Source organism: Oenanthe melanoleuca, chromosome 14 (genome assembly GCF_029582105.1).
Source record: "Oenanthe melanoleuca isolate GR-GAL-2019-014 chromosome 14, OMel1.0, whole genome shotgun sequence".
NCBI classification, from domain to species: domain Eukaryota; kingdom Metazoa; phylum Chordata; class Aves; order Passeriformes; family Muscicapidae; genus Oenanthe; species Oenanthe melanoleuca.
This window is the reverse complement of record NC_079348.1, coordinates 11,440,261-11,457,326: the sequence shown is the minus strand read 5'-3', so window position 1 is coordinate 11,457,326 and position 17,066 is coordinate 11,440,261.

The window sequence follows — 17,066 nt, the reverse complement described above, 5'->3', positions numbered from 1 at the left end:
GCCTGGGGTGGTGGGATGGTGTCTGTCTTTTGTTCTGTGCTTGGCACTGCAGAATTCTGATCCACAAGCAAGTTTTCTCTGCAAATGAGCAGTCTTCAAAAATGTCCATAGAGAAATGCCACTGCTTTTTCATAAACCCTGAAGAAGGCTGACTGCACAACCCCAGGTTTAGTAACTTTTTCACATAATTCACATTGCAGCTCTGTAGAGATGGATATTGCATTAGACAGACTTAAAAAAAAGGATTGTTCTTACATACCCTGGAATAGTCTCATGAAAATCCTAGTGCTTATAAGTGAAAAGGCATAAAGCAAAACCTAATATTATCATTGCTTTAATTCTTAGTCTTTGTTCCTTCGAGTCTGGGCTCTTTATAGAAACTAATGGGAACTCCGTATTTTTTTTCCCAAGTCAATAGCAGAATTAGAGCCCTGAAAAAACAGCAGGCTGACATTTAGTGTATTTAATACCTAAAATCAGCTTGTCAGTGTCAAAAACATAACAAATCAGCAGAGACAAGTACCTTTTTCTTGTATTATGTCTGCCCTCAGAATTAATGTTGATAAGGATTTCAGGTGCTAATCAATGTGATATTTTTGCTCCTGATATCCTGCTTACCTGGGGGGAAAAAAAAAGGGTAAAAGGTGATTTTCTTAGTCTAGTGTTGTGTGGCCATAATATTTCAAGTCTCACAAATTTTGAAAGGAGCACTTGATGCTGTGACAGGTGATAAAATCAAAGGGGCCAGTAAAGGACAGTGCTTCCTTGCTTTCTTTTAGAGTGGCTTCTCTTAACAGGATCCTCAGTGCCCGTGGTCAGCAGGTCCCTGGTTTCTGAGATCAGAGGTTGTCCTCAGTGTCAGTGATGTTTCTTTCATGTTTTCCACAGTAACTCAACTCCCCAGATCTGCTCACTGTATTATCCTGCCTGAATTACAGAGAGCCTTTAGAAACCAGTGAGCAGGAGCAGAGTCTCAGCTCTCATCCTGCTCCCTGGCACAGCTGCACTGCTGGGATCCTGGTGGGCTGGATGTGCTGTATCAAATCCCTGGTGGATGCTGAGCTTAAAAGTGGCTTCAGTCAGGTTAAACCACAACAACCTGCCACCTCAACAGTCATTTCCTGGGTAATTGATGATTTTTTTTTTTTTTTTTTTTTTTTTTTTTTTTTTTTTTTTTGCCTATTAAAGTAAATTAATTCATGACTGTTAAAAAGCTACATTGTTATCTGTAATAATTAACTACCATGAAATCCAAATATAGAACTTTGACTCTCTGAAATGAAAATCAAGGGTCTTACTATGCACTGAGGTGTTCTGTCACTGTTTCTGTTACAGAATACCTGGGAAAAGCCTGGATTATAAAGATGCACTCATTTGCCTATTTGTATTAGGTGACAGTGGAATTATTATTATGTAACCAAATCAGAGTGAGGGATATTTCAATACAGTAGGCCAATGAAGTTTTAAAATTATAAGTACATGGAACACATTTAATTTTACTTCCTTGCTCAGGTTTAACGACTAAAAAAGTGATTTTGCCTGGACTCACTTCATTTTCAGACTTTAGGTGCCTTTAAATCTATTTAGAAGTTGCAAGAATGACTTGCTAAAGTAAGTTTGTCTGGAGGGAGACATGAGTTAAACACTGAATTGTGAGCTGAGCAGGCCTGGCTCTGTCCTGTGCTGCCAGGACTGAAAGCCCAGAGGAAGAGAAGGTCCTGTATCTTTAAAATGCTTTGTCTCACTCCTGATTGCAAAGTGCTCTGGGGACTGGATCCTCCAGCACTACCCTGGGTGTTCCTGATGTCCTATTTGGGCACATTCCCTCCCTGGTGGCCCTGAGCTCATGCTGTCAGCATCCAGCCTGCCCTGAAACTTGGGCATTTGTTGCTCTGACTGGTTTTTGAGAAATCTTCTGGGAGCTGAAGAATTGTAAGTTCTGCACTTCCAAAACAGCAGCCTAAGGTTACACAGCACCAAACCATGCCTGTGACTCTGGACTGCTCCTACACATCTCTCACATTCACTGTTGCTAGCTGAGAATCTTATTCTCTCACATTTTTAGTCAAGATTGGCCTTTATCATGTAAGGGAATCTGTTCTTGCCCAATCCAGATCTTTGCTGGGTTTATTCATTGCCCATGTATTATGAGTCTCTTGACAATAAAAAGAGTTTATGCCTGTAGGCATTCACCACCCTTGAAATAATCCACTGTCCTTGGAATCACAGGGACTGATAAATCCTTGTTCATTTTTTGGAAGCATAGATTGGGAGAGGGAAGCACAGGGATTCAATTCCTTCTAAACTTTCAGTTTGAGGCAACTCTTAAATGATGACATTTATAGTCAGAATATTTCTCTCACACTAAGGCATCCATCTGGTGGGTTTCCCAGAATTTCAAGTCTAAAGAATTTCTTGGTTTACTGAGATTTTGTTTTCTTAAATGCTGCCAACAGCACAGAACCAAAAATCTGTATTATGCATGACATCTACTTTCTTAAAAAAAAATTAAAAAAAAAAAAACAGAAATAAGAAAAGGACACAGACTGTGTGGCTTTGTCTTTCCAAAATGGATTTTTGTTTTAAATCATGCTTTTAAATCTTTCTGGTTTTGCTGTGTGTGCTACATTTCAGTCATGTCTGCCATAAATATCTCTGTTTGTTTTAGTAGAAGGCATAACATCAGAGAGAGGAGCTTAGCATTTCAGAGGGAGAGAACTGTTCTGATTTCCAGAAATAGGCATGCTAGGAAGTAATGCTCTGATTAGTTGAAGTGTCTGGCACTAGGGATTCAACCACAAAAAACAGCCAAGGGGCAATCAAGAGGCTCAGGACATATCCCAGAAATCCCACAGATTTTGCAGGGAATGTATTGAATGCTCTATTCAAAAGGGACAGGCCTTTTCTAAAAAAAAACCTAGGAAGATATTGCCCAGAGTATCATATATTCTGACTCATCACCCAGTATACAATCTTTATTATTGTTGTGCTCACATTTGCTTTGCTTTTTATTTTTGCTGTCTGGGATTGGTTTCATATTCTTAATGTATTGTATCCAAAATCTTCTAGAATCTGGCAGTGTAAAAATAAACCCTGAACTAAATTATGTACAGATACCTTGAAAAATGGTTATCACCAAGTGGTTCCATTGGCAAATTAATAGTGTGTCCACTGAAGAGATTCAGGTATTTGAAATCTTTTGGTTTAGGATCTACAGAAAACTTTCCTCACTTTCCTTCCACAGCTCTGGGGAATCACTGCAGTAAGTCCAGAAGGCAGATGAGTAAGAGGTAAAGTTCAGCAGGAGTGACTTTGTGCAAAGTTGGATGGACTGACCTGAAAATTTGGTTATACAGGAAAGGGGAAAGTTGCTTTCCTATGCATTGGAAATCACTCAAAGACCACTCTTCTGTGTGGCAGATCACTAGCATTCTGTTTCTACAACCTTGTTTGGTTTCACTTTTAAATGCTTTGACTCAATGGTATTGAACAAAATAATGTTCAAAAGAAAATTCTCTGAGAGTAAATAAATGAGGCATCTCCCTGCTAGGGATATTTTTAGTTAAGATAATTTCATCACACTGAATCTCCAATCACCAGGCATTTAAATGACAAATGCATGGAATGGATGAAGAGAATTTGCCAGGAGAGTGGATGCAGCTCGCTGTAGGTGCAGCTGGCAGTGTCATTGTGCACATATTCCTTGGTGGCCATGCCGTTTTTCATGGTGAGGAGCACAGGGATGTTATGCTCAAGGTTTGAGCAGCACACTGGTCTCCAAAGAGATCAGAAAAGCCTCTCCTGAGCCTCCTGACACTCTTTAGGGAAGGGCAGTAGGTTGCTCCACTGCAGATCAGCTCAGCAGAGCTGGGAGGCAGTGAGAGGTAAAAGGAGAGATTCCACACAGAGGAGAAATCCCTCTCTTATGGGGGAGACAAATGTGCACCCAACACCTGGCAACAGGTCTGCTTTTTATGAAAGAGCTGCTGGAAAACTTCTGAGCACGTGGCTCCTGAAGGGTCTCTCTCCTCTTGGCTGCTCAAACACCAGGAAAAGTTGGACTGTGGCACTCTGAACCCATAGTCCCTGCAAAGTGGTTATCTTGCATGACATAGTGCCAGTAATCAATGCAGGATTTCACTTGCAGACATACACCATCCAATGCATGAAAAATCCTACTTTGACTGAGGAGATAAGTAAATAAATAACGTTAGTACAGCAGCACAAACATGTGAATACACAGGCTGAAGTTCAAGGAGCACAAGCTAATGATTTCTGGCTGTAGTTGTTACCACTGGTACATTTTGAGCACTCTTGAATTTACAAGTCCATTACCATCCTGGCTCATGGTCCATAACTGCAGAAACCATGTTTACCAACGAGGGGAACAGAGAAAGAGATGTTATTTTCAAACTGTTGAGAGGTTATTATACAACCAATGGAGAGTGAAACACCTACTTTAGAAACTGCATAAAAGCACTTGACAATGTCCTTTTACTAAGTCTCAATAAAATGTATTAATATGATCACTACACTACTTATGTTCTAAAGCATGAGGCCTTGTTTTAACCTCTAAGTGCAGATCTTTTTGAAAAACAGTGGTGAAAATGTTTTCACCCTCTTCTTTCAGCAATTTCTGTCATCCGGTTTCCATCCAGTTTGTGTATAGAAAGGAAATTTACAACTTTGTTTTTTTTATTTTCTCAAAGCCTTAGAAAGAGGTTTGCTGACTTTATTTTATATTTCCATTGACTCATCGGGTGTTTCTCTCTATGTGAGCCTTAGCATGTATAAATGATCAAGATGAATGAGGAATTGTGCTTCATCAGTTCTGTAGGCAGGTGGTTTGCAGTTTTTAGGGTGTAATTTGGTCTAGATTGAAGAGATACTTGCTTTATTAAGAAGGCAAAGAGGCTACATGCATGTTTTAAGTAAAACTTAAATTTATAGGCACTTTTCTCCTGGAGCTTGACTGTTCCCTCCCTACTTTCAGTCCAAAGAGCAAAATCTAATTAACATCACAATCTTTCTATGACTGTTTCCTTTAAAAAAAGTTTTTAGGAACTGCTCTAAAAAATTATCAAAAATGGAGGTCAAGCAATGGCTTTATAACACTCCATTGAGCCTTTCTGTATGCCAATATACATTTTTCATCCTTAGCTTAAGGTTGTATTAATAAAGAAGAGGTCTGCTGCACATTATGCACCTCCTGATCTCGGCTATTTCACAGGAACAGTAAGCTATGAAACTTCAGGGTGATTTTTTTTCTATAATAATCTGCTTCTGTTCCTACTGATGAGGATCCAGTGCTCCTCTTTCTGACCTTCCATGTTCACCAGCCAATCAAGCCTGAACAGTTTCAGCAGTGTTAAACTTCACAGCTATTTCTGTTACTCTGAGGTCTGTCCCCATCGATTTTTAAAAAGTCAGCATGCCAGGAATTCATGTCAGATGTCAGCAAGCTTCAGAGTCACCACTGATAACCTGCTGTCTCAGCACATGGCAGCAGAACAGAGCATTCATGTTGTTCTGCTCCTGATTGTCTGGTGAATTGGGAAAACATTGTGCAAAATACAGCAGCTTCACTGGTGGGAAAAATTGCTGAACAGCACCTGCATAGTAAAGAAAGACCATCTGCCTATTTTCCATAGCCCCTATTTCTGTGCCTTGGTATCTGTCTGGTTTTGTCAGGCAGGATCATGCAGCTGGCTCAATGAGAGTATATACATACCTATGTAAGGAAGAAAGAAAGAGAGGAATCAGGAGCAGGGATCTCTTTTCATACAACTCACAATTTCCCTGTGGGACTGACAGCTACAAGACACCAGCAAGGACAGGAATTCACCAGTGCTCATTAAGCTGACCTGGCTGTTTGTCAAGAAAATGTAGATAATTATGGTTTTGTGTAGTTTAAATCCACATACTTTAACCAAAAAGGCTTGATGGGGAGTAAACTCTTTCAGAGCATAAATCTTTTTGCTGAGAGAGATGGGAAGAGCTGCTTCCTATTATCTCTATTTATTCTTCCCATGTGTGAGGCAGGTATTTTATTTTCCTGTGCAGCACAGAGCAGTGATTGCTGTCGCAACCCCTGCATTAGATCAGATGAGTTAATTCCAGGTTAGTAATTTATACACTCTAATACAAGTACTGTCCTTGGACAGTGAGAACACCTGCATTTTCTTTTTGTTATATGACACCTTAGAAAGTTACACTACACTAAAATTTAGCAACTTCTGCTGTTGTGGGAGCAATTGTGCTCCACTTTACTGGAGGTTTCATAAACCTATTCACTGTAACATTCTGGTTAAACTGAAGACAGCTTGTATTGATTTTCTCTTCCTCTTCTCCTCCTCCTTTTATTTTTTTTTTTTTTTCTATTTCTTGTGCTTATCCATGTGGAGGACAAAGAGAGTCTAACTAAGTATTTTCCCCTTAATCAGGCTGAGAGAAAAGAAGGGTTTCAAGGTCAGTTACAGTGCAAGATGCTTTTTATAACCTCCATCATCTTGTCTGTTTCTTCTGCCTTGAAAAGAGAGGGTTTTTTCCATGACACCAATTACTACAGTCTCTCACACAGAATTCTTCCATTTGGGCTTGTATTTGCTCTCACAGGGAAGTCCCACATCTCCCCCACTACTGTTTTGGTGATGTGAGCTTCTGACCTTTGGGAAACTATCCTGAAACTCCACGAATTCCTTCATCCCTCACTTCACTTATTACAGCTGGTGGTTACTATTTGTCTTGTGCTGTGCTAGCAAAACCCTGTGCAGATGGGGAGTATAGATTTCTTCACTGAGGCTAAATTGGCAAAATATATAATGCAGTATCAATTGCCCTTGGTGCCCTGAATTCCTGCCTTCGTTAACTAGGCTGCAGCAAGTGGTGAAGTTAATCTGTGCACTGGCTGGGGAGAGAGTGTCAGAAGAAGTGAAGATGCCTGTCTCAGGTTTTGTCCAATTTATCCTTTATTTATTTGGTGTAGTTCCCTACTGCAGTGTTATTTGAGGTGCTTGTGCCTCACAAATCCCTTACCATGTGAAGCAGTCCTGTGTTCCTCATTCACACAGAAACATTGAGGATGGTCGAGTTGCATGGCTTGATAGATTTTCCATGACATTTATGACAGATGTAAGAGAGCCCAGACCTTTTAACCAATCTGGTGCTCTACTCATATTTTTCTAATTTGGGACAGAAACATGCATTCACTTTAAAAGCAGCTGAAATACTCCAGGACATTTCTGCTTTCTAAAGTTAATATACAGCTTGAACAGATCTTGATTTGCCTCTTTACTGGAGATAATAGCCTTGATTGCCTCAAGCTGTGGGGATGGCAATTTCCAGGTGAGGGGGTTGCATAGAGGAGGTGGGGTCTGTGAGTGTGTTTTAAACCCCCATCTTCATCTTTACAAGAGGGGAGATGTTAAAACATTCCTAGTTTGGTTATATGAATTGTTTTTTGGGGAAAAAAATGACACACAGTTTTCCTGATTTTGTGTTAAGCAAAGCAGTCCTCACTAGTCAGGAACATAAAGTATCATCAGGGATGTTTTGGAGACAGCAAAGGAGCTCCTGCTTCTTTGTATTTTTAGTGTTGTCATCTCCACCTGCACATTAATGAGCTGCTGTATCCAGTGGTTATCCTTGCCTTCCAAATTCAGCTTTGAGCTGGTATCTCTGTTTATCTTTGTGTTTCTGTTGTAGGAGTCTCTTTGCAGTAGGGTTGAACAGGTTCAAGGTTACTTCAGATGGGAAGTTTAATATTTTGGTGCATTCAAAAAAGGCAATATCACAGTCTTTACTTCCTTGTCCAGTGAACTGACATTTCAGCTACCTTATCAATATATAAAATATTACTTCTTTTGCATGTGTTTAAACTCCAGCTCTGAGTGAGAAGAACATTCTACATGATATGGGGTCAGTTCCCAGACCTCTGCTATATAGCACCTTGCTTGCTTTCCTCCTTGTCACCAATTTGATGACTGTGTGGTGTTTCACTCTGCTTCAGCTGTTAAAATGGCACCCAAAAAGCTGTGTTCCCTCTCCTCTCTCCCAGGAGCTGCAAGCTCTTTTTGAGGCCATTCTCTTGCTGCCTTAAGCACTGATTCAGAAATATCCACATCTTAATGAGGCATCCAGACACTATCTGGTTTTGGGTCCCATCCTGGAGACCAGCCCATGTTTCTCTTACAAGATGTGCCTGCTGATAATGAAATACACTTTATTTTCCTTTAGCTCTGGCTTGAAGAGCCATCCTTATCTCCTTTTACATGTCTCACTTAAAAACTGCTGCCCTTTATTAGAGCCCTGTGTAACAGCTGAAGCCTTACACACCTGAAGCCTTACACACCTGAAGCTGTAACACCTGAAGCTGTGCTTTATTCAGTGCAGCTGTGGGGAATTAGCAAGAAGATCTCTTAAGGAGGAGCTTCTAGCATAGGCAGTAGTAGTTGTTAGCACTGGTCTTGCATAGGTGCCCTGGACACTGGAAAAAGCCTCTCTAAGGTAAGAAAACTGATGTTGTGGTTTAATGTTTACAGAGTTGGGAATAAGCAAAGGCTCTGTGTGCAGAGGAAATTATGGAAGACCACTGCTGCAAGAGCAAATGATCAAAATGCCTGGTGAGAGGCAGCAGATGGGTGCCAGTCACTGGCAGCAGAGAGACCCTTCTGTTTGGTGTGATAAACAACATCTTGCCTTGGGTGCTGTTCATCTAGTTCACATCCAAGATGTGCTGTCTCGTTTCAGGAGCTGCCCAGGCTCCCTGGCCCACACCAGGCTGCTCCAGGAGGGTGTTTTTCCTTCTGTGCTGCCTCAGCAGTGAGTGCCTGTGCCCTGAGCCTGGGGTGCAGCTCTGGGTGCAGGCACTGCTCAGCTCCTGCACTTCCCAGGGCAGAACCTGCTCCCTGCCCGGTGCCAGCTGCCTCCAGAGCAGCTCTCTGCTGTCCTGTGGTGGCTCCATGGCCCTTGGGAGTGAGAATGGAGACCTGGGTTTTGGTTCCTTTGGGTTGTTTGTGCTTTGGGTCCCTGAGATGGCTGTGTGCACCATCCCAATCCTGAAACCTTGTCCAAAGAGAGGCTGAATTTACAGTCAGAGAGAGGAGGAGGGAAATGGTGGCAGGGCAGAGACAAACAGAGTAAACATGAGGCTAGAATAAAGGGTTTTTTTAAAGCTTTACAAAGAAAAAAACCAGTAGATTTATCCTAAAAAGAAAGTGAATTTAGACTTATGATCTTTCACCATGTGCAACTTTCTTCAACTATAATCCACACTCTATTTATATTAGTGCCATTATAATCAGAGTAAGACAGTGTTTGACACAATATAGCTCTGCTGCTTAGGCCAGCTGATGGGTATTTGTAATATTTACATTTTTTACAGCACTCAAGTCTAGATTCTGAAGTGAGTTTTAGAAGTTATAAGTTTTCCATTATTTCTGGTTTCATCAATAATAGCCAGTATTTTCTTTTATAGATCACTGCATTGCAGCAATGTTAACTATCCAGAGAAAACAAGGATCAGCATGTTCAGAATTAAGCATGGGATATTAAAGTAAATTTTTCTCTCAGGGCATATGTTGTTAAGGGGAATTTTACATGGTCATTGAAAGAACAGTCTCTGTTGTTCCAAAGTTTCAGAGTTAGCTCTGGTTACTGCAGTGTGCTCTGCAATGCACTGTGCAGAAGATTATGTCCTCTGGTGAGGTAAGAAAGAACCATTGCATTGTGTTGGTTATTAAGTATTTATTGTTGCTTTATTCCCCATAGTTTGCAGTCACAGCAATAGTTGAATGTTAGTTTACAAAGAGGCTGACTGCCCCAAAGCTCTCACTAGTTCAGCTCTGCAAAAGGAGAGAGAATAAAGCAGATTTGTTTTTCTTTTTTTTTTTTTTTTTTTTTTTTTTTCCAAAGGCATCCCATCCCAGAGCTGCTCAGAGTCAAAATCGTGGCTTCCAGATCTGGTGGGGTTTGTCCAAGGGCATGGGGCAGCCAAGGCAGGAGTGGCCTGTCCCTGCTGCTCTGAGTGTTTGCCCCTGGATTTTGCAGGAATTGCAGCAGGATGGAGCTGCAGGGTGTGTTACCCATCACAGCCTGAACTCTGAGAGGGTTTTGCAGGAATTGCAGCAGGATGGAGCTGCAGGGTGTGTTACCCACCCCAGCCTGAACTCTGGGAGGGTTTTGCAGGAATTGCAGCAGGATGGAGCTGCAGGCTGTGTTACCCATCACAGCCTGAACTCTGGGAGGGTTTTGCAGGAATTGCAGCAGGATGGAGCTGCAGGGTGTGTTACCCATCACAGCCTGAACTCTGGGAGGTTCCTGCAGGAATTGCAGCAGGATGGAGCTGCAGGGTGTGTTACCCACCACAGCCTGAACTCTGGGAGGTTCCTGCAGGAATTGCAGCAGGATGGAGCTGCAGGGTGTGTTACCCATCACAGCCTGAACTCTGGGAGGTTCCTGCAGGAATTGCAGCAGGATGGAGCTGCAGGGTGTGTTACCCATCACAGCCTGAACTCTGGGAGGTTCCTGCAGGAATTGCAGCAGGATGGAGCTGCAGGCTGTGTTACCCATCACAGCCTGAACTCTGGGAGGGTTTTGCAGGAATTGCAGCAGGATGGAGCTGCAGGGTGTGTTACCCATCCCAGCCTGAACTCTGGGAGGGTTTTGCAGGAATTGCAGCAGGATGGAGCTGCAGGGTGTGTTACCCATCACAGCCTGAACTCTGGGAGGGTTTTGCAGGAATTGCAGCAGGATGGAGCTGCAGGGTGTGTTACCCATCACAGCCTGAACTCTGGGAGGTTCCTGCAGGAATTGCAGCAGGATGGAGCTGCAGGGTGTGTTACCCATCCCAGCCTGAACTCTGGGAGGTTCCTGCAGGAATTGCAGCAGGATGGAGCTGCAGGGTGTGTTACCCATCACAGCCTGAACTCTGGGAGGTTCCTGCAGGAATTGCAGCAGGATGAAGCTGCAGGGTGTGTTACCCATCACAGCCTGAACTCTGGGAGGGTTTTGCAGGAATTGCAGCAGGATGGAGCTGCAGGGTGTGTTACCCATCCCAGCCTGAACTCTGGGAGGTTCCTGCAGGAATTGCAGCAGGATGGAGCTGCAGGCTGTGTTACCCATCACAGCCTGAACTCTGGGAGGGTTTTGCAGGAATTGCAGCAGGATGGAGCTGCAGGGTGTGTTACCCATCACAGCCTGAACTCTGGGAGGTTCCTGCAGGAATTGCAGCAGGATGGAGCTGCAGGGTGTGTTACCCATCACAGCCTGGCATTGGGATTTGCTGGCAGCATCTGTGGAGCCTGGGTGCCCCCAAACCCAGCCTTGCCCTTTCCCACAACTGCTTGTTGAGGGTTTCAGCAAAATCTGTGACTCCAAAGAGTGCAGGCAGGGTCTCTGTTGCTATTTGTAGACGGAGTTTCTTCTGTTGCTTGAAAGCTTTAAACTGTTTTTCTCACCCAAAAAAGTCCAGAGAGAAGGAAAAAAAGCTCCTTACCATCTGGCCATAACCTTGTACAATATGTTACATTTCAAACTGTAAGAAAATTTTTATGATCAGGTTATAATTTGTCAACTGCCTGCAGATCTTTAAGTTAAAAATGTACAGTGCAGAATAAAGTTGCTCTGTATATTGTTTTCTAAGATAAGTGGAAGGAGAATGGAGGGAAAAAAGACACTTGAAAGTGTTTTAATTGCACAGGGATGTCATTGCCTCTAGCAAGAGTTCTCCTGCTTCTGTCATAAATTTTTCATATTGCCTCGTGAGAGTGAAAACTGGAAACTTTACCCTCTAAGTGAAAGTCGATGAACCTCACAGCAGCCTCAGATCCCGGCGGCCTTGCACTCAGGAATATTAATTTAATTAAGATCGCTACAATAAATTCAGTGAGGGAACTCTCCTGGCACCCAAGGTAACTCGTGCAAAGGAGGAGGGGACAAACCAGACCTGGTGGAGGGAGGAGATGTGGAACAATCTCTTCAGAGCAGCTGCCTGTCCCTGGTGCAGGGCACAGCGCTGGGTGATGCTCTGGGGACGCGCGGTGTTCTCGCCTGGGGGACAAGGGGACAGAGCTGCAGGTTTGGGCATTTTAATGAGATTAGAGAGCTGGGATCCACTAGAGTGCTGTTACAGGGCTGACCTGTGGGGGAAATCCGGCAGCTGATACCACCTGACAATTACTGGTTTTTTATTTTTTTTTCCTCTTGAAAATGGAAGCTGGACCACAGAATCCGTGCTGATGCAAAGACAGAATGATGGAAAATTATAACCCAAAGTTAAACTATTTCACAATACTGGATATAAAAGAAAACAGAGCTCCCTGAGAAGTTCAGTGTGCAATGGAAGATTTAGAAATTGGGTTTATTGTGTGGATTCAAGGTTGAGATTCACTTAAGTGAGTCTCTGTTGCAAGGGCTGGGCAGAGTTTGTGTGTGACCACAGAGGGATGTATGACACTTCTGGTCTGTAATGCAAACTCCAGCACTGCCTGTTCATTTTTACATAATCATTAATGTGTGTAGCTAGTTTTATTTTCTCAGAAAGCTTAAAAGTATTTTAGTACAAAAATCGGATGTTTGATACTATGAGAAGAACAAACCAAGAACACATTTTTTTCTTTGCTCCCCAGGCTCTCATTTCCTTATAAAGCAGCTGCTATCTAAAGTTCTAGAGATGGCATCACTTGAGAGCACGTCCCATGCTCAGCACACTGCTCAGGCTGAGCTGTGCTTTACATCCTGCACTTTGGTCTGGCTGGTCCTTCTAGTCCTTGATGAGTTTTTAGTAGTTTTTCCTTTTCCAATGAGCTGCTGCTGCTGTGATGTGCTCTCTGCAAGAATTGAAGGTGTCAGAGTCAGGGCAGATTCTCCCCAGTGGGACCAGCCCCACAGCTGGCATGAGAAACTGAGTCTGGTGGGACAGGGGAATGTGCTTTCAAGCTGCCACCTGTGAGGGGAGAAAGGATTGTCAGATTTAATACATGAAGTCTACTTTTTTACTTCATAAAATGTTCCTTGAACATGATTTGTATTTTATTCATGAGATTTAAAAATTGAGTTGAGCAACTAAGCTGACAGAGACCACACAATGGCTAAAAGGGTACTAAAAATAAAACAACAAGAAGGAGAAAAGGGCCACTTGCATGTCTTGAATATTTAATTTTTTAAAAAATTATTATTTTATATTAAGCTTGGGTGTAGCATGAGGGTTTTTTTTTTTTTTTTTGGTCTGTTCCTCTCTCTGCCCTTTGCTAAATGGCACAGTTCAGTAAGGTGCACAGGCTGGTGTTACTGCAGGCATTGCAGAGCCCTTAACTGCAGCATCCTGTTCCTCATATTCCTGCAGGGTTTATTTGCAAAAGGGCAGCATAGCCAAATGTGATATTTAGGCTTTGGTTCCTGTTAAAAGAAAACAAATGCAGTGCTCCAGCAAGGCATGTTGGTTTCAAGGCAACTTGTGGCTACTTTAACAAGTAAAATAAAGGCACTTGCCTGGTTTTTAGGTTTTATGCATGAAGATTCTAGTCAGGAACTGCGGAGAGAAAAGATAAAAATGAATGTTCTCCTGGATAATCTTGCATCCCTGAGAATCAGCAATAAAAGGCAATGATTGCTGGCCAGTGAAGCAGCTGCCAGGTTCAAGTGAAATGGTCATTTTCCAAAATCCTGACTTTGTCCAGTAGATTCAATTCCCCTTTTTTGTGCATGGTTTCCTCAATTCAGCCCATTCATGGGTCAGGTCCATGTTCTTGATTCCTATTTCTTGCCTTCCCAGGTCATTCTTTCATAGGAATGTGTGCTGGAGTATTTTCTGAAAAAATAAAATGCAGTAAAATAATGAAGATTGAAGCTGTTATGGGAGAATAAGATGTTAATTTTATCTTGTAATATTTTGTTGCTGGTGTCAGTATTGCTAATAATAATGGTCAGTTTTAAAATGGATAAAGAGGATTATGCAAACATATTTAATATTCTGTTTCCAAAGCATCTCAATTGGGATAAACCTTTCTTTTCAAAAAATGAAGAGGTAGGGAAGAAGATTTCATCATGAGGGCAAACAAACTGTTTTGTTTGGGGAATTATTCCAGGAGGGACAGTCATTGGAGGTTTAGCTGCAGCTGGGTCATTCTAAGTAGCTATTTCATGCTAAAGGGCCACAGTGATTTCTCATCAAGAGTGTTTGCTTTGTGCATTCTTTGTGGCATTTTCTATTATTTTGAGCATCTTAAGAGCTCATGTTCAGGGTCAGGATCAGTTGGCATCCTTTTCTGTTAGGGCAGAAGCTGTTAACCATTCATGTAAGGTTTTTCAGGATTTTTCCTCTAGGCTTCTCAAGTTCAAAACTAACTTTAGTCTTTTGAAAGTGACTCTTCTCTCCATCTTCTTTCTGGCCCTTTCCAGTACTGCATTCTGAACAGGAGCTGCTTTTTGTGGGGTGGTTGGCAACTGCCCTGACCATGTGGGTAGGTTTGCCAGCTGAATTCTGCAGTGCTTGTGAGATGATAACGTTCTGGGCCTTCCATGTGTATTAAAATAAATTTCATGTATTACCATGTAATTTCTCTGCAGCACTTGTGTTCTTCAGTGTAACTACTAATGCCTACTTAACTTTTCCTTGTAGCTTTTTTTAACATACTCTGATAAGATTCTAGGACTTTTTTTAATAAGAGAAAAATTTCTGCCAAAGTACATTTCTTCCTTTATTTTTCACTTTGATCATAGGCCTTTATTTTTTTCTTTTCCTCACCCCTATGAACTGGTATCTGGTTTCATTTTAATATTTTTAGTTTCTTATCATGCAGCAAGATAGTATGAAAAATGCTGCTGTGATCCTGAGATAGCAGTACCATAAGGATTTTGCTTTCAAGAAGCAGCAATACAATTTGTAGAAAATATGAGAGAGGGCCCAAGGTCTCCAGATCATATTGGTTAATAGATTGATTCTGGTCCCAGGGGCCAATCTTATTATTCTTGCTCACTCGTGGGGTGTGAGCAGCCTGCTGACTCAGCACACACAGGTGCTGGGCTGGCTGCTCTGCCTTCCACACATCTGGTTCTCTGCAAGATTTGAAGCTTGGCTCACTGCAAACAAGAATCTGACTTTTTTTAATACAAATTTAGATAAATGCTCAAGACAGCTTTTCTAGAAAGATGCCCAAAAATGTATGCACTAGGGGTGAACTTTTGAGTGGACAAAATTGGCCATATCTTTCTTAATTATTTTCTTTATAACTGTATTATTTGGACCAGGAAGATGGAAAAATGTCTGAATCTGGGCCTTTAGCAAGGGATGAGCCTAAAAGATGAATTATTTAAGAAACAAAGCAAGGTGATTGGTTCCACTAAATGGGATAGATATATTTTTTTTTCAATTCTGCACTCATACTGAAGCTAAAGAACAGTGTCAGAGTGATGAGCTGCCTGCCCTGGGGGCTCTGAATGGCTCAGAACAGCCTCCCTGGGCTGTGCCTGTGCTCTGCTCCTGCCCAGGAGCCCCAGTGATGCCCAGCCTGGCCAGGGGGGTGGGGAACCTGTGGCCAGCCCTGCCTGGGGCTCTGGGAACACCCTGTGGCTCCTCTCTCTGCTCAGACAGAGCAGAGCCTGGCTCTGGGGACAGCACTGACACATGAGGGCACTTGGGGCATGGCAAGGATGTGTAAATTAGCTAGAAGTTTATGCCAGTTGTTAGAAAGGGATTTTGCCAATTAGAGTTGTAAAAGTCTGAAATAGATTTATTATTGGCAAGAAAAAATAGAACACTACAGAAACCCCCATGAACAAACTCCTGCCGCCCTGCTGGGACAGTGTGCACCCTCCTCTCTGAGCTGAGCTTTGCTTAGAGAAACACCCTCACAGTAAATGTTTGAGTGTTGAGGTTTTCCCAGCACTGCCCACCTCTGTAAGGAGATGAGACATAACACAAGGGAGCCAGCCCTTTCTGGAAGTCACCCTGTGCCAGCAGTGTGGCATGGGACAAGCCAGGAGGGAAAACATCCATCCCTTCAACTTGCCCTTTTGTCACATTTCCCATGGATTCCTGGCTCTTCAGGACAGCCACAGCCACATTTTGGGTGGGTTTCCCTTTCTGCTGGTGGCTATGGGAGGGTCATGGGGCTGCCTGCCTGCCAGGAGCTCTCAGGGCTCCTTTATCCTGGATGGGGAGATTTCCCTTCCCTAGGAGACAACCTGCCCATTGTGGGGCCCAGGACAGGGCCTGGTTCCTCCTGCAGCACTAGTATGAGCTGACTCAGCCTTTAAAGTGAATTCAGACATTTTGGTTAACTGCAGTTTGGAAGGAAGTTTCACTTTTCTGGCTCTGTGGCTCTGCCTGCCCCCTCCCATTTTGCTCTTCCCCAAATGCCCCTAGAGCACTAACAGAGCATCTTCCTCTCAGGTAGTCTTTATTTTTCCACTCATGTTGCTATTGTTGGCAATTCCAGCTGCAAATGTTGTGTTTGACCTTCAGTAAGGGAGCCTGGTGATTTGAATTCATTTCAAGCAGTTTTCTGACAGCATGCCTTAGCCAAAGCCCTTAAGGTTTCCCCTACAAAAGCCTCATGACAGCTTTGCTTGAGGCTTACAGTGGTCAATGCAAGTGGAGGTAGTTTGTAAACTCTAAGTGGCCTTATTAACTTGCTTGCAGTGCTGAAGTGAAGCCCAAGCCTGTGCTAGGCTCAGTCCCAGGAGCTGAGCCCCTCACACTCCTCCTCATAGCAAACCAGGCTGTGGGGGATGAGTGTGCTGCAGAGCCTCTGCAGACAGAGCCAAGTGATGGGACGTGGGGATTTTGGAGAATGCTAATCAGGGTTTCAGCCTTTGGCTTGTCCATTTACCATGGTCAGAGCCAGCCTGGTGTCAGTGTTTCTGGTAACACCAGGTGGTTGCACTCTGGATTCACTGCTGTGCTCAGCTGTGCTTGGTGCCAGAGAGAACTCAGGGGCAGCCCTGTGCCCTGTGCTGCCTCTGGCTGATGGGCTGCCTCTGCTTTGTTAACTCCTGCTCTGCAGCCACACCATTAGCACAGATTCCTTGGGAGGTCCAGGGGAAATAAACAGTGCCCAGACTCATTC